A 21,644-nucleotide genomic window follows, 5' to 3' on the forward strand; every position below is an offset into this window, starting at 1 on the left:
TTTCCGGGAAATAGGTGGAGAGGTCTGAGGAGCAGGATTCAAAGGATTCAGTGGGCTAGCGCCGTGCCCTGCCAGGCTTCTAGTTCTAGTCCAGCCCCCATCAGTGAAGAGCAAGAGACGTTGCCATCTGGGGAGTGATACCTTCTCTGAGATGAGTGTGGGCACCTCACCAAAGCCACCATTGCAGGTGGCACTGGCGGGCTCCCCTTTTGGCCCTCTCAGTGGAGAAGCCAATAATTGAACAGACCGAGGAGATGGAGCTGGTCAGGGCAAGATGTGCCGAGGCTCACGGTGCTGCTGCACTTGCCCTGTGCAGGGATAGCGGTTGGCAGCCTGTTACCTTCAGCAGGCGTATGAAAAACTCTGCAGTGCGTTGCCAGAGCTCCGTAATTCTGCATGGTGTTTGGGAGGCAGTTTTAAAAAGACACTGCCCCTGCTCCAAGGAGCTGGCAGCCTCCCACAGCCAGACCCAGAGCATCCTAGCGCTGCCCCAAAGGGAGTGGGAAGGGTGGAAGTAAATAGTAAAATGAGTCCGATTATAGTGCCAGAAAAGCACAGGCATGCAGAGTGGGCTGAGTGCAGGGGAAAAGCTACGGTATCCAGGGGAGAGAGCCATGGTGTGAGCCAGGATTTCGACAGCAGGAATGGAGATGGAGGGGCAGATCTGAGCAAGGATGCAGATGGAGAAGAGGCTGGATAGGGAAGGGGAGGCACAGAACCCCCAGGGCTGATGAGAGCTGGCGGAGATGTCAGTGGCAAGGGAGAAGGGGTGGGTAGAGAGGGTATGGGGAAAAGGTGGGGGGGTCCAGGCTGTGCTGTGTACTGTGTATAGAGCTCAGGAGGGAGAGCTGGGGGCTTGGGTGGAGGAAGAAAAGGCAGGGGTGGAGAGGTAGGTCTAAGAGTCATCAGGATAGCAGTGGAACAAGGAACAAGGCCTGGTAGATAATGAAGAGGACAGGTCACTGATACAAAGGGATCGGGAGTGCTTGGTAAGCTGAGTGCAAGCAAACAATATGCCTTTCAATACGGCTGAATGTCAATATATACCTCTAGGAACAAAGAATGTGGGGCAGTGATTCTTAGACCTCAGTGGGTCAGGAGCAAAATTAGCAATCAACATTACCCAAACAAGCCAGTCGTATGACTTTATTGGTTCTTTTTAATGTTTTTATATATATTATTCTCACAGCAAAATGACTGACCATGTATTCCACAATTGGTTAATAACACAGTAAAGGCACCCTAATTGGTTAATAACTTAGATTGGTTAATAATTAAATCACAGTATTTTAATATCACACTGCAAAGAGGCACTCTGAAAGAGATTTGGGCGGGGGGGTGGATAATCAGATGAACATGAGCTCGCAGTGCGACACTGTGGCCAAAAGAGCTAATGCGATCCTGGGATGCGATCCTAATGCGATCCTGAGGATCTCCAGTGGGAGTAGCGAGGTTATTTTACCTCTGTAGTTGGCACTGGTGCAACAATTGCTGGAATCCCGTGTCCAGTTCTGGTGCCCACAATTCAAGTAGGATGTTGATAAATTGCAGAGGGTTCAGAGAAGAGCCACGAGAATGATTAACAGATTAGACAACATTCCTTATAGTGACAGACTCAAGGAACTCAATCTATTTAGTTTAACAAAGAGAAGGTGAAGGGTGACTTGCTCACAGTCTGTAAGTACCTACATGGGGAAGAAATATTTAATAATGGGCGCATCAGACTAGCGGAGGAAGGTCGAACACAATCCAATAGCTGGGAGTTGAAGCTAGACACATTCAGACTGGAAATAAGGCGTACATTGTTAACAGGGAGGTAATTAACCATTGGTACAATTTACCAAGGGCCGTGGTGGATACTCCATCACTGACAATTTTTCAATCCATATTGGATGTATGTCTAACAGATCCGCTCTAGGGATTATTGTGGGGCAGGTCTCTGGCCTGTGCTATCTGGGAGGTCAGTCTGGATGATAACAATGCTCCCTTTTGGCTTTGGAATCTGTGAAACCGTGGGAGCACGGGAGGTCATCCAGCGGCCAGACACAGAGAGGAAAAGCAGGAGACAAGGCCAGGCCCCCGGGGAAGGAGAGCATCAAGGGGAAGGGGGGGGAGGAAGGAGGAGGAGGATCCAGTGAAGGTCACGCTGAAGGAGCGTTGCCAAGGTGAGTTGACAGTGACACCCCGGATGTCTCAGCTGACGGCTGGATGCTGCTCTGACAAGTCCTTTCATCGTGAAGGTTGGGCTTTGTCATAATGTTCATGTTACAACCGATCTGATAATCAGAAGACATTAGCTTTCATGTTGGGCCTATGGAGATCATCTCTCTGAACAAAACCAGCCATTGCTGCCTCGGTGTAGTGCACTTTTTGCAGAGTTGTGGTGCCTGGTAGGGCAGTGCTTGTGAGGGGCTGTGTGAGGGGGTGACGGAGCTGAGAGGGTAAGTTACAAGACCCTGTAAAGTGTATTCTTCACAGCAGAGAGCCACTTCTTTGTCCACTCATGTAATGGGCTGACGTGCATTTCTCTCCTACGCTCCACCCAAAGAGACATAATGTTGACTGGCAGCTAAATGCCAGCATGCCAATCTGCCAACACGCCGGTGAGCACACCGGAGGCGTTCCGCTTCTGTCGGATTCCCCTTGCAACCTCTACAGCCTGACAGGGAATGTATGTCCTGAAGGCTGAAAATATCGCACATGGTGGTGAGAGGGACACCGAGCTGCCATTGCTCCAGGAGCTAAAGGCTGATAATGCAACCACGTGGTCACTTGCATGAGCAAACACCTGCTCTGTGCACACTGTCCTGGTAGCTGTATGTACAAATAAGTTACACACTTGCCCATGCATGTTTCAGTTTGTAGCATGCAATTTCAGTGGAACATGGTCTATAGGGCAAGGCCAACTGAGTTTCTCCTTCGTAGGGTTATTGCTCTTTCTCTTCCCCCTTCAATCCCCCTGCCCCCTTTCTGGGGCATGGAAGTGGGCGGTGGATCAGCTAACATATGAGAGAGGCATAGCTTTGTGGTGAGAGCACAGCAGTGCAAGCTAAGAGTGCCAGAGCTGTGGTCCCATCTTGGACACTAACTGTGTGACTTTGGGCACGTCACTGTGCCTCTCTGCCTCAGTTTCCCCATTGCTAACATGGGGATAAAAATGCCAGCCTGCCTATCGTCTCAGGGGTTTGTGAGGACGTCTCCATGGCCCGCTTAGTCATTGGCCCGAGATAGCCATCGAGGAGGGCAGTTGGTGATGACAGTTTTTGGAAAGGTTGTCCCTGTCCAATAGGAACCGAACATTGACCCAGCCACCCGGCCATGATGCCAGCCAGTCAACACCAACCCAGGACAGATCTGACTGGTCACTGCCGAGGGAAAGCTCCATGCCCCATAGCCATCCACTCAGCTCTGGGCAGCTTCAAATTAAACTCTACTGTTTACAATGCACACCAATGCTCTGGAGGGCATTCTGTGCCAAAAAAATAAAAATTCTGTGCCAAGAAATTTAAAAAAATCTGCAAAGTTTTGTTTGTCAATAAATAAATGCAGAGGCTCCAGCATGGCAATGGGGAGCACAGGCCACTGGCTGCATGAAGGTGGGAGATCACCCTGCAACCCCCCCACTCCTGGGACACGGACTTAGCAGTGAGGCTGTACCTGACCCTGACACAGCACAAGGCCTGGGTCTGCCCCAAAAATACCCTAGGGCCCTGCCCCTCTGCACCAGGTGCACCAGGTGTGGGGCAGGCAGGCTCAACCAGGCAGGATCCAAGTGTATGTGGGGGTTCAGTGTGGGGTGATCCAGGTGTGGGGTGAGAGGATTCTGCGTGGGACAGTCTGGGTGCAGGCAGCTCAGTGGGGGGTCTAGGTGTGGGGGGATCTGGATGCACAGAGGCTCGTCGGGGGGGGGGGGTGTTCCAGGTGCAGGGGGAATGGGATTCTGCAGGGGCTTCCAGGTGAAGGTGGTTGGGGCTCAGCGGAGGGGTCTGGGTATGGAGGGTCTCAGCGGGGGAGTCTGGGTGCTGGGGGAGTGGGGCTTTGTGGGATGGGGGTCTGGGTGGTGCTAGTTGGGGGTCAGTGGTGTGGGGGTCTGGATGTGGTGGCTCAGGGTGGTGGTTTGATGCAGGGAGCTCAGTGGGGGTGGTGTGGGTGCAGGGGGGGTCCGGAGGCAGGGGACCTGGGTGCAGGGAGCTCCAGATGCAGAGGTTGAGGTTCAGTGGAGTGGGGTTTGGGTATGGAGGGCAAGGGGGGTTCTGAGTGTACAGGGTGAGGCTTGGTGGGGGTGTCTGGGTATGGGAGGTCTGGAAGCACAGTGGTTGGGCGGATGGGGGAGCAGCTGAGGAACAGTGACCCCTCCTCCCCCCACAGCTGAGGAGCAATGGGGGCAGGAAGCAGGGGAGGATGCTGAGATCCTGCAGCTGGGGGAGGTTTCTGGGGGTGAGTCTGACAGAGCCCCTGCCACTCCTTGCAGGGGAAGAGGAAGTCCCATCCTCTCCTTCCTCCAGCCTAGCCGGGACTAGCAGCTGATCCTGGCTCAGGGTAGAAGTCACTGGCTGGGGTGTCCCCAGCCCTGTGATGATTTACCTCTCTGCTGGCTGATCAGGGTGCCTGAAATGATGTACCTGCACTGCTAGGGAGTGGTGCGTGACTGCTCTTGCAGCTTTCCTTTGCTTCCCTGTCAAAGTAATTTTTCTGCGGGGAAGCAAAGAAATCTGTGGGGGACATGAATTGTGCACATGCACAGAATTCCCCCAGGAGTAACACCAACTCCTACACTGTCTAATGTGGTGGGTCTTGACTCAGTTGGGGTCTTGGCTCTGTCGCTCCCTTTATGCAGAGGACCTTGCTGGATATTGACAATGGCTGCGTATGGTTGAATATAATAATTGCTGCTGCGGGTTGGTGGTCACAAACACGAGCACAGCCCCCAGACTTCTCAGCTGCCCATGCTCAGATGAAGAGCACCGTAGAGTTTTCAAAAGCAACTGGTGACTTTGGGTGCTTCGTGTTTGGGGTACCCAACCTGGGACCCCAAAAAGGGGGCTGATTTCCAGCACCAGCTCTCTGCATATCAAGCCCATCTAAGGTCTCTCAAGTAGGGTGCATGAAAAGGGAGGCGTCCAGAATTACAAGTCACTTTTGAATATCTTGACTGCTGCATTTGGGCTGTGCAATCAGAATTCAGCTGAGCCAGAATTTTTCCAACATAAAACAAATGGCCCAACCTAGGCAGTGCTGTCTAATGGGTAGAGCTGGGAACTGGGAGTCAGGACTCATTGGTTCAGTTCCTAGCTCTACTTCTGATTCATTGGGCCAGTCACCTCGTAGCTCCTTGCCTCAGTTTCCCCATTTGTAAAATGGGACTGATAATAGCTGCTTCATAGAAGGCCTGCGAGTTTAATGCGATAAAACACTGAGACACTCGGATGAAAGGTACTGTTAAAACCCCACATGTTAGGAAGGGGATTTTTTGTTTTTACTCTCCCATTGCATCAAATTCATGGCTACTGCTGACCCAACTCAATGTGTGTTCTAGATTCTAAGGCCAGAAGGAACCATCATGATCATCTAAGCTGTATAGTACAGGCCATAGGCCCATGAATTCCTGTTTGAATTACAGCGTATAGTGAACTCCTGCTATTCCCTAGCTCTGCCCCAGGCCCCTTAGGAAGGGACCATGGTTTTAGTGCCTCTGGTTACTTGCTCTCACCAGATCTGTAGATTCACAGATCTCTGGATCACTAGTTCTTGCCGTTAGTTCTGTAGCCAGTGAAGCTCCTCTGTCAAGTGCCCACCCGCCGGTCTGCTCCACCCGCCCGGCTCAGCCTGTCATCCAGCGTCTCCGGGGAATGTGGGGCAGGACACATGGAATCTGGCATTTCCAAAGGGAGTCAGGTGTCCAACTCCTTCTTAAAGTCACTAAGGTCTCCTTGGAAATCCCAGCCTCAGTGACTTTGGAGCGGATCGTGTATGGGGTCAGCCTCCTGCTTCAGGGGCTCAGCTCCTGCAGCCGGCTTTGGCTGTAGTAGGAATTTGGGATACACAGCATCACTGAAAATCAGGTATCTTACTTAAGTGCCTGAATCGAAATGTGGGTACCTAGCTTTAGGCACCCAGAGTGGGAAATGCTCGCATTAGTGGCTAGGCAAGTACCATGCTTTGCCATTTGTTTCCACTGTGGATTCCTTAATGGTGGCCAGCAGGGATTAGTGACATTATTCATAGCCCTTGTTCCCATCACTGTTACCCTCACCCTTCCTTTGCTTGTTGGTTTGTTCCACAAATGTGAGGTACCTTGTCTTCCTTTAGCTTGCCGGGTCTTTGGGGCAGGGCCTGGCTCTCACCGTGAGCATGTAGAGCATTTAGTGCAATGGAGCGCAGATCCTGTTTTGGGGCTCTGAGTGCTACTGTAACACAGATCGGAAATAACAAGTACAGGTTATTGAGAGTGATTGAGACTGGCGCGTCTATTCCACCCCCTCTTCCCTTGATACATGTTCCTATTCTCAAGTTTTAATGGGAGTTTGCCATCCATACACAGGGAAGAATCTTGCCATTCTGGGGACATCAGATTCAATTCTACCTCCCCAGCCCACACTTCCTGTGCTAAGCCTGCCATGGAGTGGTGCTGTGTGCTATTAGACTGCTGCTAAATTTCACCCTAGAGGTGGCTGCATGTCACTGCTGGGCCGAGGGAATCTGAAATTGCTCCCAGTGGGAGGAGTTGTGTGAAAGTAGTACATTATTGGCTGGATCCTCAGCTGGTGTAAATCAAGGCCACTCCATTGAGGTGAGTGAAGCTACACTGATGACACCATCTGGGGATTTGGCCCTGTCTATTGTTTTTAAATCTGTGACAGCGTGAACCCTTTGGCCAATGGTGGAAATGCCCCACCCCATCGGGATCTCAGTTCTACCTGGCCAAATGTATTTTGGTAAAGAGATGGTTCTTCCCTCTGTCCTGGCCAGAGTGGCTTGTAGCAGCTCTCTTGCTCCTGTCAAAGGCAGTTGTGCAATTCTCCCAGAGTTCAGGGGTGCAGTGCCAGGCCCTAGGTGGGGGCCTTCACCTAGCATGAGCAGCTTCTTAGGAAGCCATGGTAGTTTTCCAACAACTGATCTCCTGCATTAGAGGCTTCCCTGCTGCTCTGTCTTTGTTCCTTTAGCTCCTGGTATGGGGAAAGGGTACAGGGAGCCCTTTAGCATTGTGTGTCCCAGTGCCAGCCCATGCCAATGGGAGGAGACTGGTTCTACTGACTGTTCAGGAAGCCCTGTTCATATACACAGTCTAGGCCCTAGATCGGTACGGTCCCCGTCCATGCCTCCACTCCCAGACTCATGAGCCTTGGAAACTCAGCAGGCCGCCTAACCTGTTTGCCCTTCTGTCCTATAGGTCAGCAGCTGAGGCTGAAGGTGGTGTCAGTAAGGGGGGGGGGGGGGGAGGGGGGGGGGGGTTGGAGGAATTCAGGCCCCTCTCTGTCTACCAGGAACTTCCCCCTTCCCCTAGAACCTGGCCAGCTGACAGATGCAGATCTCAACAGCTGCGTGTTCATATGCAGGGCTGTATCCACCCTGCCGCTAGCCCATCTGCAGCGCTCTCTGTGTCCCCGATCTCGGCTTTGGCTGGCCTGGAAGAGGAGCCTGGTTACAGAGAGGGGGAGAGATCGTCTCCTGCCTTGGCGACACAGTCAGCGACGAGCCAGGATTGGGATAGCTTCAGAGTCAGTCCAAGGTTGCTTTTCCTGTGCTCTCTGGGCAGGCACAGCTGCTCACACCCTGACACGCCCACTGGAGTCAATGCTGTCAGTACATTGTTGGTCCGTGCTGAAAGAGGGCTGTTTCACGCGGGTGCCAGCTCTTCAAGGACAGATGTCTGTCGAGGAATTTCAACCACATTGTCCCTGGGCTGGCTGAGTGTAGCTAGGATCCCATCGCTGCTGATTGGCTCTGTCCACAGAAACGTTGTAGCACAGGGCCCTTGCTCTGCAAGCTCCTCCCATCTACCCTACGTCAGCACCCCTGCTCCGGAGAGGCCATGGCTAGTGCACTAGGGAGTGGGCTGAGCCCACCGACGCCTTTCACGCAGGCCACAGGGCTACTGGCCAGACCTGGTTTTGAACTGGCAGCCCAGTGGGGCAGGCCTGTGCCCTTTATCCACGCCCATGATCCATCCAGTCTGCCATGCATCTGTCGTTAGTACTTGATTAGCTACATAAGGGCTTTCATCAAACCCTTGGCACCGCTTGGTGCCTGGGGGCTGCCTTGGCCCTGTCTGATCTGCTCCTCTGGTGTGCAGAGCCAAGAGGTTGCTGCCTTTGGTTGGGTGACAGGTGGCACTGCCGGGACCAAACGAAGAGCCTGACTTTCCACTTCCTTCTGCTGACAGTAGCCCAGTGGCACTCCATTGGTTTCAGTGGAGTCACTCCTGATTTGCACTCCTCCGAGCAGGGGGTCAGGCCCTGGATATTTAAAAACAGTCCCTGCCCCGTGTTATGTAACAACACTGAGAAACCTAGTATGCCTTTCACCCATTTACACGACTTGTATCTATTGCTGCATTTCACAGAACCATGCAAGCAGACGAGCACACCGTCCTCCTGTCTGGATCACAAGCAAAGCTGTCTTAATATTAAAAAGGACAAAGCCTTTGGTATTGGGATTAGAATAGTGGTTGGAAAATATCCATCGTATTATTCAGAAATCACGAGCCAAGCCCTGAAAGTCATGAGACTTAAAAAATAATAAGTGTTGGGTTCTTTTTATTGGACCCTCAGAATTCACCTTTTAAAGCTTTTCCTTGCAACAGTGAAAGCTAGAAACTTTGTTTTTAAAAGAAAAGCTGAGATTCGCATGTAACCCTGTGACTCCAGGAGCTGGAGCTTTAAGAAAAACACCAAGCATCATGAGACTCGCATTTAAACAGCGAGAGTTGGCAATGCAATGCTGCATTCTGCTCTGTGTCCCACCTGTGTAATCCCACTGAAATTAATGAAGACACAAGAGTGTGACTCAGTGTTATGTGAGATAAGGCCCGTAGGGTGGTTTTCTTTTTAGAAATCTTGGCGCTGGATCGCCCTTTCCTGCTGTAGCACCCAAAGAAGGGGCTAAGAGAGGGAACTACAGCGATATTCCCTTCCCCAGTCACTCTGTCGGGGTGGGAGGGGGATTTGCTCTTTCTGCAGCATTGGCAATGGCTGGAGGGGCCTCCCCAAACCTGGAGAATCCCTAGGGATATATGTAGGTTGTGGGAGACCTGGGCCACCCATGCAGTGGCCTGCACGCCAGCTCTGTGCTCCCTCCCCTCCCATTTGCTGGTCATAGCAGCCCACAGGATCCCAACCTTTAAACGGGCTGAGTGGACCAGGCCATACAGCCCCAGGGCATGGGCATGTCATAGAATCATAGATTGGAAGGGACATCTGGTCCAACTTCCTGCTCAAAGCAGTACAAATCCCCAATTTTTGCCCCAGATCCCTAAATGGCCCCCTCAAGGATTGAACTCATAACCCTGGGTTTAGCAGGGTTTAGCAGGGATAGCTCAAACCACTGAGCTATCCCTCCCCATCTTGCCAGGTGTGTTTGATTCGGGGCTTACATTACCTGACCCTGTCCCTCTAGCTGCAGGAGCCTCCTGGCCCCATTAGATGATCTTTGAATACAACAGGTCCTTTCCCCACTGAACTCAGGGCCTGACCTTGCCATGTGTTGGCTCCAGGGGCCCTCCAGGATAATCAGCATGTTCCCAGGATCAGGCCCTATCTGTTCTCAGCATGGTCCCAATCCTGCATCGAGACCCCTGTGCCTGCATGGGTGTCAATATAGCATCTGGGCCTCAACGAGAAGCTCCAGTGAGCTGATCAGATGTTCCCACCGGCAGCCCTGAAACCCTCCCTAACTCTGCCCCTGCTGCACTGTCTCCGACCCTGCTGCACTGCCCCTGCAGAGATGTGGTGCAGGGGACGGAAAGCTGCTTCCAAACCATGCTCTGCCACAACCCTTTTCTCAAGCCCCGCTAGCGTCGTGAATCATTGATGAGGCAAAAATGAAACCAATTAAGGAAAAACTTTGAAGCATCTTCTTGAAGGGCCCAGTGGCAGCATTGGAATTAAAGAGATCCTGACAAGTCGTTTTGGTCTAGATTTTGACCTACTATAAATATCTATCTATCTGATCAGAAATGTGCCCTAGATTCGCATTCTTTTTTAAAGTAATCAGCTGTTCCATTGCCAAGAGAAAAACTCCATTATATACCTAGGTTTTGGAGGAGACGGAAAACTGAGGGTCTGACTGCTAACGGTCAGTAAAGATCCCATTTTGCCCCATTCTAGTTAAATTCCAGTATTTGTAATTCCACCCTGCCTTCCTAAATTCCACCTGCAACTTCAATTGTACACCGTATTCTTCTTTATATACAGTCCTAAATTGTTGAGCATTGTTGTTGTGGGCTGTTAAACAGCTGGAGTGTTCCATACCAGAGTCAGCTGCTTTTCAGTGCTAGGTGAAGCATATCTAGTTGGCTAAAGTGCTTTGGATGGCACCAGGTGGGGGCGCTACAGAAGAACATACTGGATCAGACCATCTAGCCCAATATCCAGTCTTCCAACAGTGGTCAATGCCAGGTGCTTCAGAGGGTATGAATAGAACAGGGCAACCATTGAGTGATCCATCCCCTGTCATATACTCCCCGCTTCTGGCAGTCAGAGGCTAGGGACATCCAGAGCATGGGGTTGCATCCCTGACCATCTTGGCTAACCGCCATTGATGGACTTATCCTCTGTGAACTTATCTTTTTTGAACCCAGTTATAGTCTTGGCCTTCCCCTGTCAACGAGTTCCACAGGTTGACTCTGCATTGTGTGAAGAAATACTTCCTTATGTTTATTTTAAACCTGCTGCCTGTTAATTTCACATGGTGGTCTCGGGTTCCTGTATTATGTGAAGGGGAAAACAACACTGCCTTAGTCACTCTCTCCACACCAGTCACGATTTTATAGACCTCTGTCGTATCCCCCCATAGTCGTCTCTTTTCCAGGCTGAACAGTCCGAGTCTTTTTAATCTCTCTTCACATGGGAGCTGTTCCAAACCCCTAATCATTTTTGTTGCACTTCTCTGTACTTTTTCCAAATTTAATATATGTTTTTGAGATGGGGAGACCAGAACTGCATGCAGTATTCATGGATTCAAATAGCGGCGTTATGATATTTATTGTCTTATTATCTATCCCTTTCCTCATGCTTCCTAACATTCTGTTTGCCTTTTTGACGCCGCTGCACATTGAATGGATATTTTCAGAGAACTGTCCACAATGACTCCAAGATCTTTCTTGAGTGGTAACAGTTAACGTAGACCCCATCATTTGTGTGTATAGTTGGGATTATGTTTTTCAATGTGCATTCTTTTAATTTGTCAACACTGAATTTCATCTGCCATTTTTGTGCCCAGTCACCCAGTTTGGGGAGATCCCTTTGTAACACTTCGCAGTCTGCTTTGGACTTAACTATCTTGAGTAATTTTGTATCATCTGCAAATTTTGCCACCTGTTTACCCCTTTTTCCAGATCATTTATGGATATATTGAACAGACCCCTGGGGGACACCATGATTTACCTCTCGCCATTCTGAAAACTGAGCGTTTATTCCTACCCTTTGTTTTCTGTCTTTTAACCAGTTATTCATCCGTGAAAGGACCTTCCCTCTTATCCCATGGCTGCTTACTTTGCTTAAGAGCCTTTGGTGAGGGACTGTGTCAACGGCTTTGTGAAAGTCCAAGTACACTCTATCCACTGGATCCCCCTTGTCCACATGTTTGCTGAGTCCCTCAAAGAATTCTAATAGATTGGTGAGGCATGATTTCCCTTTACAAAAACTGAATTGACTCTTCCCCAACAAATCATGTGCATCTATGTGTCTGATAATTCTGTTCTTTACTATAGTTTTAGCCCATTTGCCTGGTACTGAAGCGAGGCTTACTGGCTTGCATTGCCAGGATCGCCTTTGGAGCTTTTTGTAAAAGTTCGCATCACGTTAGCTATTCATTTGGTACAGAAGCTGATTTAAATGATAGGTTACATTCCACAGTTAGTAGTTCTGCAATTTCACATTTGATTTCTTCAGAACTCTTGGGTGAATACCACCTGGTTCTGGTGACTTATTACTGTTTAATTTATCAATTTGTTCCAAAACCTCCTGTATAGACACCTCAATCTAGGACAGTTCCACAGATTTGTCACCTAGAAAGAATGGCTCAGGTTTGGGAATTTCTCTCACATCTTCTGTAGAGAAGACCTATGCAAAAAATTCATATAGCTTCTCCGCAATGGCCTTATCCTCTTTTAAGTGCTCCATTAGCATCTTGATTGTCCAATGGACCCACTGATAGTTTGGCAGGCTTTCTGCTTCTGATGTACTTAAATTTTTTTTGCTATTACTTTTTGAGACTTTTGCTAGTTGCTCTTCAAATTCTTTTTTGGCCTTCCTAATTATACTTTTACGCTTGACTTGCCAGAGTTTATGCTTCTTTCTATTGTCCTCAGTAGGATTTGACTTCCGGTTTTTAAAGGATGCCTTTTTGCCTCTAACCGTGTCTTTTACTTCGTTGTTTAGTCGCAGTGGCACTTTTTTTGTCCTCTTACAAGGTTTTTTAATTTGGAGTATACGTTTAATTTGAGGCTCTGCTATGTTTTTAAAAAGTTTTTGTGCAGCTTGCCGGCATTTCACTTTTGTGACTTGTACCTTTTAATTTCCATTTAACTAGCTTCCTCCTTTTTCTGTGGTTCCCCTTTCAGAAGCTACTGTGGTGGGCTTCTTTGGTATTCCCCCCCGCTCCGGAAGTTAAATGTAATAATATTAGAGTCGCTGTTACCGAGCAGTTCAGACATTACAAATGTAATGTCATGATATAATCATCGTTTTGGCTGGACGCACCAAACAGCAAGATGTGTGCTCCCCTAGCTGGCCTACTTCAAACTAGTCATGAACCAGCATTGCTGTTTCTGGAGCTGTGCATGATCCTGTGTCCTGGGAACTCTTGGGGTCTTCTGCTCTACTGGATTGGGGGACTACATATCCCTGTGTGTTGAGTGGGGAAGGCGTCTCGGAACCCTTTGTGTGTGTGTGTGTGAGCTTGGCCCTGGGCAGCTTACCTGGGCACTTACAGCCAGCACTCTAGAAGGGTGGGGGTCTTCTATTGCATGGATCTGCTGGCAGTGGCCTCCACACAAGGGCATCTCCACTCTAAGGGCCAGTGTAGTGTCTGCAGAACAGCTGTGCTCCTGGGTTGTGGAGGAACATTCCTCCCCCTCAAGAGCCATCAGTGCAGATCCCCAGTGCCTGGCCCAACTACTGGGACTAGGCTTTCAGAACAGGATTTGCTCAGTAGTGTTTGAGAGGAAGTGGCCTGACTTTAGAAAGCAGGGCCCAGTTCTCCTCCTGGACTAGAAGATGTCCACTGGCTGCAATGAAGCTGCTCCTGGTATAGACGGGTGTGAGTGAGAGGAGAATCAGACTCAGAGGTCCTGCCTCACTCTCTCCCACTGCATACCCAAGAGACTGCTGGGCATATGAAAGCAGAACAGGAAAGAAAAGTTGGGGGAATCCTCTGAATTGAAGACTCGGGTCCAGATTCTCCTCTCTGTTACCCCAGTGCAACCTCCTTGGCTTGAGCTGCCTTGTGCTTGTTTAACTGTGAGGTGAATTCAGGTCTTGGCAGCCTTGCTTGGAAGAGATTTTTCAATGCATTAAAATTCTTCTGCTGAAGTTTTGCCCCTGGAAAGTCAACGCTGCAGCGGTTAGTTCACGCCTGGAACTCAAACACTGCTTAATGATTTTAAAATGAGATTCCCGTGGCACCTTCTCCTTTCCGTAACGCATTCCCTTTTGGTTTCAAGTCAGAAGCCGAGCGATGGTTTTTAGGTTCAGGATCAGGCCCTACATGCTCCTTTTCATAATGATTCTTTAATAATACATGTAATGCACCTCAACCATACCTTGATTCTCTCTTGCCCATCTGGTACTTACATGCTGTCCACCACAGGGAGACCTCCAGTAGGGATAGGTCAGAGAGTGGGTTTATTCATGTGCTAAAATGCCCACTGGAACTTGGTCTGAGTCCACACCAAACCCACTTCAGCTGCCACTAAAGTCACACATCCAGAAGGGCAGGCTTCACTAATCACTTTCACTCCCCACCTTCCCTCTCTGCACCGCTTAAACTCGCTTTGAAAGAAAGTGATTGGGGCTGCATTAGAGATTTCCCCAGCCTTCTGCGTGGTCCTCTTTTGGATCTTCCTTACACAGGTTTAGTCAGGAGTAACTCCATTGTGTGAGTCTGGTATAAAATTGGCATTAGCTAGATCGGGATCTAGGTGTGAACATTCTGCCCTTCCACACAGCTGGGAAAACAAAGTGTGAGGGGCCAGCAAATGGGGGCGGAGAAGAGCTGGGTTTGGGTTCGAAAAAGTGGGCTAGAAATAAGGAGGTTGAGTCCTGCTTACAGTGGGACCGTACTCAGTGCCTGCTCAGTCCTTACACAAAGCGCAGTAGAATTTTTCCTACATAAGGAGTAAGACCCTGATCCTTCCCCTAATACGGACCCATGTATATTTGTTTGGCTTGGTTTTGTGAGCTGGTTGTTTATTTCAGATTCCACCTCTCGGGACTTATCTGGCAAGGGCCAGCTGTGATTGTGTAGGACTAGCCCCGATAACACCCACTGGCACTGACCTGCCACGTCGATTTCCCTTATTTGACATTCAATTATTGTTTTTAAGGATATAATTTCAGGGTTAATTAAACTCTCCTCTTTATTCGTTCTTTGACATGCTGGGAAATGCTCACCCATCGTACGTAGGCATCATGATTTCTAGCCCTGACTCTGTGCTTTCTTCTCTCTGCCTTCCTCCCCCTTTGTCACCTTTCTGACTAAAGCCATGTCAGTCAGGCCAAAGTGACCAAGACGTTCCTGTTAGGAAATCTGCAACTGTAGACTGGATTTGCTTCCAGGCCAACACTCACCCTGAATATATATCTTAGAGCATGCTGCAGTCGTGCAGGGAGAATCTGCAATGGTCTGTTCTTCTCTCTAGGGCATCAGAAGCACAGTATTTGGCAAGGTCAGATATGGAGCCTGGACTTAACCTTCTTTCCATGTGAGCGTCAAATACAAGATAAGGGACAGGCTTGTGTCTCTCTGTTGCTTGTCATTATTTTCAAGGACTCATGACGGGCATGGTCCCGCCTTCTGGTTCCTTGTTACTCCAAGTTTAGTCTACAAACACATCTCTCTTTCCAATTATTTTTAAAGTCTTGCAGCTCGTGTATGCGAATGTTTGGCAGCGGATTGTAAAGCCGCATGTTTTGAAAAGCTGGTCCCTGATAGTGCAGTTGTTATGAGTGTCTAATTCTTTGCCTGGGTAAATATCCCCTTTCATTGGAGGCTCTCAGCTGAAACTGTCACGTTTTACCTTATTGTCAAAATCGCTGCGGTTATGCCTGGTTTGCTGACCCACCGCCCCTCATCTCTGTTTGCTAGGCTAACCTCCTTGCCCAGAGCAGGGTCGAGAAGTGAACCTAGGAGTTCTGATGCCCAGTCCCCTGCTCTAACTATACTGCTAGGCCAAACTCTCCACTGCCCCATAGGAACAGGATGATATCTCAAGAATCCTGACTTCCAGCCCCCTGCTCTAACCACTAGACAAGCCTTTCTTCCTTGTGCGGTGCTGCAGCATTCTTCATGAACTGTGACACTAATGTGTTCTATATAATGCAGAAGACCGTGCCGGTAAAATTCTGCCTGAAGATTGACTCTGTGGGTGAAATAGGAGAATACAAGAGCTTCCCTCTCTGGAGGAGATCGAGCTTCGCCTGTGAGGAAATGACTGTCTCAGCATAGGCACCGATCTCCACTTTGCTTGTGCATCCCATTGTGATCTGCCATTTGTGTAACAGCTGCTCATCTCTCATGTCACAGCTGGATGGCGTAACCCCACTTTGTGCACCTGGTCTAATGGGGACAGAGAAATTTACAAGCCTTAAAATACATTGAAAACGTGGGGGCTGGCACTCCTCTCATTTACGTTGGTGCAAATGTTTCAGTGACTGCAGTAGAGTCATTCCTGATTTACACCAATGTGTACATGAGAAGAATCCCTATGCCCAGGCCTGATTCTCTTCTCTGGCGTAAATCAGGAGCACGGTCCCCCTCCCTCAGCGCTACTGACTCAGACAAGCTGTCCACTAAACCTGTTAGCTTATCCTCTTTTATCCCACTCTGATATTATCATCTCCAACATAAGCTTTTGCCTGGGTCCCGAATGATTTCCAATGTTTGAATGATTTGAACGGGCTCCGGAATTGTTATGGTTTCAACCTTGCTCTGCTCATGTGCTCAGCTGTTTGGACGCTTATCTGGGTACGTTGTCTGCATTGAAATTGCCCCAAATAAAACGAAAGGAATAAAGCTGTGGGCTGTTTTTATTTTAGCATTCTCTAACCTGATGATAATCCTGGCTGTAGCGCAGACCCGTGAAAATCCCAATTTGCGGGTGCTGGTCCGAGACAAACCTCCCAACTTGTTTTTTTGAGGTTTGTCCTTCGCTACTTTCTTTCCAGCTGGAAAATAACTAAGCCTGGGCTGGATTTGTGCAGGGCCTGGGTCGGATTTAATGCACTCCTTTTATTTTCCCATGTGTTCAGTGGTAATATCACAGTGGAAACAATGGTACTGCTAATCCATCTTGCTAGCCGAGGTGAAAACCATCCTGGTAATCCACTGGTAACGACAAGTGTTTTGACTATGACATTGGCAATGTAATGCTACTTGGGTTGGAGGAATATATATATATTTTTCAAGGGGTTATGTACTCAACAGATCTGAACAACCGGTGCATCTTATCTTGTAAACCCATATTTTGGCCCTTTAAAAAAAAAAAAAGTGCATTTTAAGCACAGTAGACAGTGATGGTTTCTTTGGAGCTGTTACGATCTGCCATGTACAATAAATCCGTTTTAGTTTGTGGATTACTGGTCCGATAGACCGTAACAGCGCTGTCAGACCCTCCTGGCATGGCGTGTCCAGCTAGCTCTGTGTTGCATAGGTCTTTATTTTATTTTATTTTATTTTATTTTCACAGAAATTTCCTAAGGATTTTTTCCATGCAGTGTGTGTGTGTACAGCAGCTGATATGGAAATCTCAGTAGCTCAGCTGCTTTCTGGGTTTCCCCCCCCCCCCTGAAAATACCCAAAGGCACAAGCCTACATTAGGGAGTAAGAGTCTGAAAATGTTTCAGTGTAAAAGAACGGCCAGTTTTTGAGTCACGGGAAAGCAAACCTTTCTTAAAAATTAAAAATGTGTTCATTAAAAAATATATGTTAGTATTTTAGGGGGTCATTTTTAAATACAACAGACGCTGCTTTCATGCAAGGCAAAAATATGTAGAGAAGAGAATTTGGCCCAGGCTGCTACAATTGTATGCAAAGTTTTCTGCCAGAGCAGATTGTTATGGTTGAGTTATAAACCCCTGAAAAACAGGATTTCTAAAGAAAGTGCTGATACAACTCCCCACGACGGCCACACAAGCGATCCCGCTGCTGTGTTATTCTCTGCTGTCACCCGAGTGCCATATCAAGTGACACTGTGTGTGACAATTTCAACACACCCTTCCCCCTTCCTGCCCAGTTCCCATCAAACAGATGGTTTTAGAAGTTAAGAGCAAACTCATCCTTAAAGGGGAACTGACCCGATTTCTTCAGTAAGAGGCGCTAAAGCTGATTACAGTTAATCAATTGCTTTTGATGCGCTGAAAATCCCATGTCCCAAACACAGACCCTCCCCCCAACCCTGCCCTCATGCCCTCCCCTCCTAGAAGAACAAGTAAGCTTTGCGGCCTGATCTGAAAGTCTCCAAATTCCAGCTGTGTCAGGCCAAAGGGGCGAGGGAGAGTGTCTCTGAGCTGAGCACCCCTCCCCGCTGAAGGCGCTCTCCCCCAGTCCTCCATCCTGCTGACACCCAGGGGCTGCTGGTGCAAGTGCCTCCGCTTCTGGCAACTTCATGGTATCCGCTAAGGAGAGAGGCTGCCTCCAACTAGCCAGGGCCTAAAGCAGGTACGACTTTATAGAGAAAAGCCAACCCATTCCAAATCCCAGTGAAGTGAAGGGGAGTCGGTCCACTGGCTTCAGAGGCCCTGGAAGAATGCTTGTAGACATACATGTTAGTTAAAAGACATTTGAAAGGCCTTTTATGTGCTGAGAACTGAGTTCAGATCCTCAGGTTTCCCTGGCTGATCCCCCTACTGCAGCAGAGGCATCACCAGGCCCCAGCACACAGGGCAAGGAGCTGCTGCCTTCTGCTGCAGGTGTGAAACGGGCCCCGCAGCTGTAGCTGGTGTTACGCCGTGTGACCCAAGCGGGTAGTCCAAGTTCGGACCCCTGGGGTTGTCTCAGTTGGGAACAGAAATTGACAATGGAGCCAGGTGATTTCTTTGATGCAGCCTTGTTATTACAAGGCATGTCCTGCTTCTCCGAATCAAAACCAGAAGGAGCCGTTTCTTAGCTCGCAGGCCCAAACTTGGTTCAGCCAACACCCCTGACCCAGACCTCTCTAGGCTTCTCCAGGGTTGCCCTGTGCTTGCCGGTTGTTGCTTGGCTTTCTAGTTCTGGCCCTGACTCTCCCCTGCCGTATCTCCTGAGCACATACTGACCCCCCCCCTCCATTTACTTACCGAAACAGTACTCTGCAAAACCCCATCACCCACTCAGATCAAAACTCCTGCGTGTCGCCACACCCCTTTTGTCTGAGGTGGGGGCTTGTGCTGAACTCCTCTTGAGAGTTATGTTAATTGAAGGATGTGTTCACACCCAGTCTCAAGGAGGTTATTGACGCAGGCACTCGTACCTCTCAGCAAAGCCCGGGGCAGACTGCCTGGTCAGGGAAGAGGGGCTGGTTTAAAGGTGCAGCTGGGCTGCGCGCTGCGCCTCTAGGAATGCCGTCCTGCAGATCCATGCTTATTCTGGCAGCAACACTGACCCCGCGTCACATGATTGTTTGCTGTAGTGCCCGTGATACGCTGGGTACTTTCCAGACCAGTGAGTCTGGGCAGACCCTGCCCCACCAAGGGCAGACGGACAGACAGAGGCCAGGGATGGGAAACGGCAGAAGGGACTGTCCATACAAATCAACAAGAGGCATTGTAGGCAGCTCGGCAGAGGTGTGATTTGAGAGGGACTCAGAGGTGGGGAGAAGAGGGCCCTGCGGTGGACGTAGACAGGAGGGGAAGAGCCTGGCCATTTTCCAGAAGCTCCGCCCACCCTGCACCCTCTGCCGGGGTCCCTGGGGTGCTAGTATCAGTTGTCGTTTTTCTGAGTGTCCTTCCATGATGAACTGTATCAGGCTAGGGGGGAGTTTAACCCAAGTATAGGGCGTGTGGAGGGACTTCTGTGCTGCAAGCTGCTTCCCTGCCTGCTCTGCCCTTCCAGCCACCTGATGGGTTGCTCAGTACTGTCAGAGGGCGGCGGGGCTGGGCCGGCCATGTCGTGCTCCGGCCGGAGCCCTGTAACCCTTTGACAAAGGAGGGTACGTGTATGTCCTTCCTCTCTGCTCGTTATCTTGGCCCTTCTGCACTTTCCTCTCCTGATATCTGTTGCCCTTTCTGTTCCTTTTCTCCGCCTGTGGCTTTCCTGTGTTTGCCCAGCGCTTGGCTGGACGGCTGCACCCGCCCCACGCTGGCCTGTTTGTAACGTACATTGATGAGTCTCCCACAGATTGCAAGGCGGCAGTTTGAAGTGGCTGTGGGAGACTGGCTGGCCGTGGGGCTCAGGAACAGGGCTAGAGAGCTGACTGCCTTGAGGGTGCTGGTTCGGTTCCAGCTCAGCTCAGCTCAGCTCAGGAGGGGTCTGAATCAGGCTCCTATGCGAAAGGAGCTAGTGGCTCCCTCCATCCTTAGTGGTTGGGCGTCTGTGTCATTTAAAACCCACCCCATGATGACCGTAGCTCCCCTTCTCACCCTCAGGGCAGCACCGAGGTGTATTGACAGGGCAGTGCTGGTGCTTGTGCTTATCCTGTGATAAGAAAGAAGACTTCTTCCTGCAGCTCCCCCAGCATGAGACCAACCTGAGCAGGGATCAAGAGACACAGGGCACGGCTGTGTTTCATTTCTGTGCATCTGCCCGACACTTATTCTCTCTCCTTCGCAGTCTCTGCTGCAATGGCTTAGCCCTTGCCTGTGACTACGGCAGGCCTAGGAGATTAAAGAGTCGCAGCCAGCAAAGCCCTGTGCGTCCTCAGCATGTGCCCACCACCCGCATCTCAATCGTTGGCTTCCACCGAAGCAGCAACAGGAGGGATCGGGGGGGGCTTTGGTACTGTGGTCAGCCAGGCAGCCAGCGCAGGAAACACTTTCATCTCTCCCCTGCTGCAGATGAATGCGTCCGGCTCAGTGTTGTCTGCAGTGCTCTGAATTCCAGCTGGGCCAGGCTGCCCATTCATCCAGCCGATGAGCTCACCCCACTCCGGGCTGCTGGTTAATTGTGGCACCTCCCCTTTGCCGGCATGACGACTGCTCCCAAGGTCAGGGCGGGAGCGAGATGTGGAGGAAAGGGAAAATCATCAGCATTTCATCTAGAAAGGGAGCCCGGCGCCAGGGCTAGGATTGCAGGGGCTTTGTGTGGAGAATGCCGCGTGGCTCACTAGGCAGGCTTCCCAACCCTGTGCTGGGGTTGGGGTGTGCAGGATTGGGGTGCTTGCCATTATGGGGAGGGCTGGAGCTGGCAGGGATAATGTGGGGTGGGTCATTAGTGACTGAGGGCTGTGGAGGCCAAGTCTCTCTTTCAGGGTGTGTGTGTGAAGGGAAGGGGGGGATCTCCGGCTGGAGGGGAAGGTCACAGCGGGTACTGACAGAACAGGGCCTGTCTCCCCCAGGCACCGTGCTCTGAAGGCCTGCATGTTTGGCACATGCCCAGGCCCAGCTCTGAGTGTTCCACAGTCCTCCGCCAAAGTGGTAGGAGCCCTGCCTGGTAAACCATAATACCAGCGAAATGTTGCGGGCCTACTGTTATCTGGCCACTTGCATGCACAGATAATGGTGAGTGCACGTCCAGTTACGCACACCATTGTCCATGCACTCTGTGATGCAGCCCTTGCATGAAACTGTGGCAGTGTTTGGGTATTGTCGCTGGAAGGCCCCCACCCAGCTAGCTCTTCAGAGCCCTTTTTTAGGCACTTACAGCTGGTTAGCAGCGCAAGAGCCTTGTTCCATGCATGAGAAAGTTGCACTGATTTAACTCAAGTGGGTTTTTAAGCCAGTTCTGTTGAACCGGTGCAGACCCCATGTAGACACTCTGATTTGGGTTTAAGAGTGGCTCATTTTGGTTCATCTTAGACCGATTCCTAATTAACTGAAACAAGCCTGGTGTATTCTGAAATATGAGCATCCACCTAGAGGTTTGCACCAGTTTAACTAACTTGGTTTAAATTCACATCTTAAGGTAAAGTGGTGCAACTATCTTGTGGAGGTATATACCTGTAGGCCTTGTCCACACACAGAATGGTACTGTTTTAATTAAACTGGTTTAGGTAAACCAGGGCAGACCCCTGTATGGACACTCTAAATTGTATATAAGAATGGCTTATTTCCATTTAGCTTAAACCTGTTCTT

The 21,644-nt window shown here is 49.9% G+C and overlaps 1 protein-coding gene across 8 annotated transcripts in view; it reads left to right on the forward strand.

The window, feature by feature from the left end:
• Positions 1-21,644, forward strand: part of CXXC5 (CXXC finger protein 5) — a 98,113-nt gene that overhangs the window by 30,375 nt on the left and 46,094 nt on the right. The window contains exons 1-2 of one of the 8 annotated variants that reach the window (XM_037907375.2): positions 17,931-18,096; positions 20,409-20,557. The exons of 6 other annotated variants lie outside the window; for them this stretch is intronic. The gene's annotated coding sequence lies outside the window, so the exon portion shown is untranslated. Of the gene's footprint in view, positions 1-17,930; positions 18,097-20,408; positions 20,558-21,644 lie in introns of those variants that run through there. One more of the 8 variants, XM_037907376.2, reaches the window with a different exon arrangement.

This window comes from Chelonia mydas, chromosome 8 (assembly GCF_015237465.2).
Source record: "Chelonia mydas isolate rCheMyd1 chromosome 8, rCheMyd1.pri.v2, whole genome shotgun sequence".
Classification (NCBI taxonomy): Eukaryota; Metazoa; Chordata; order Testudines; family Cheloniidae; genus Chelonia; species Chelonia mydas.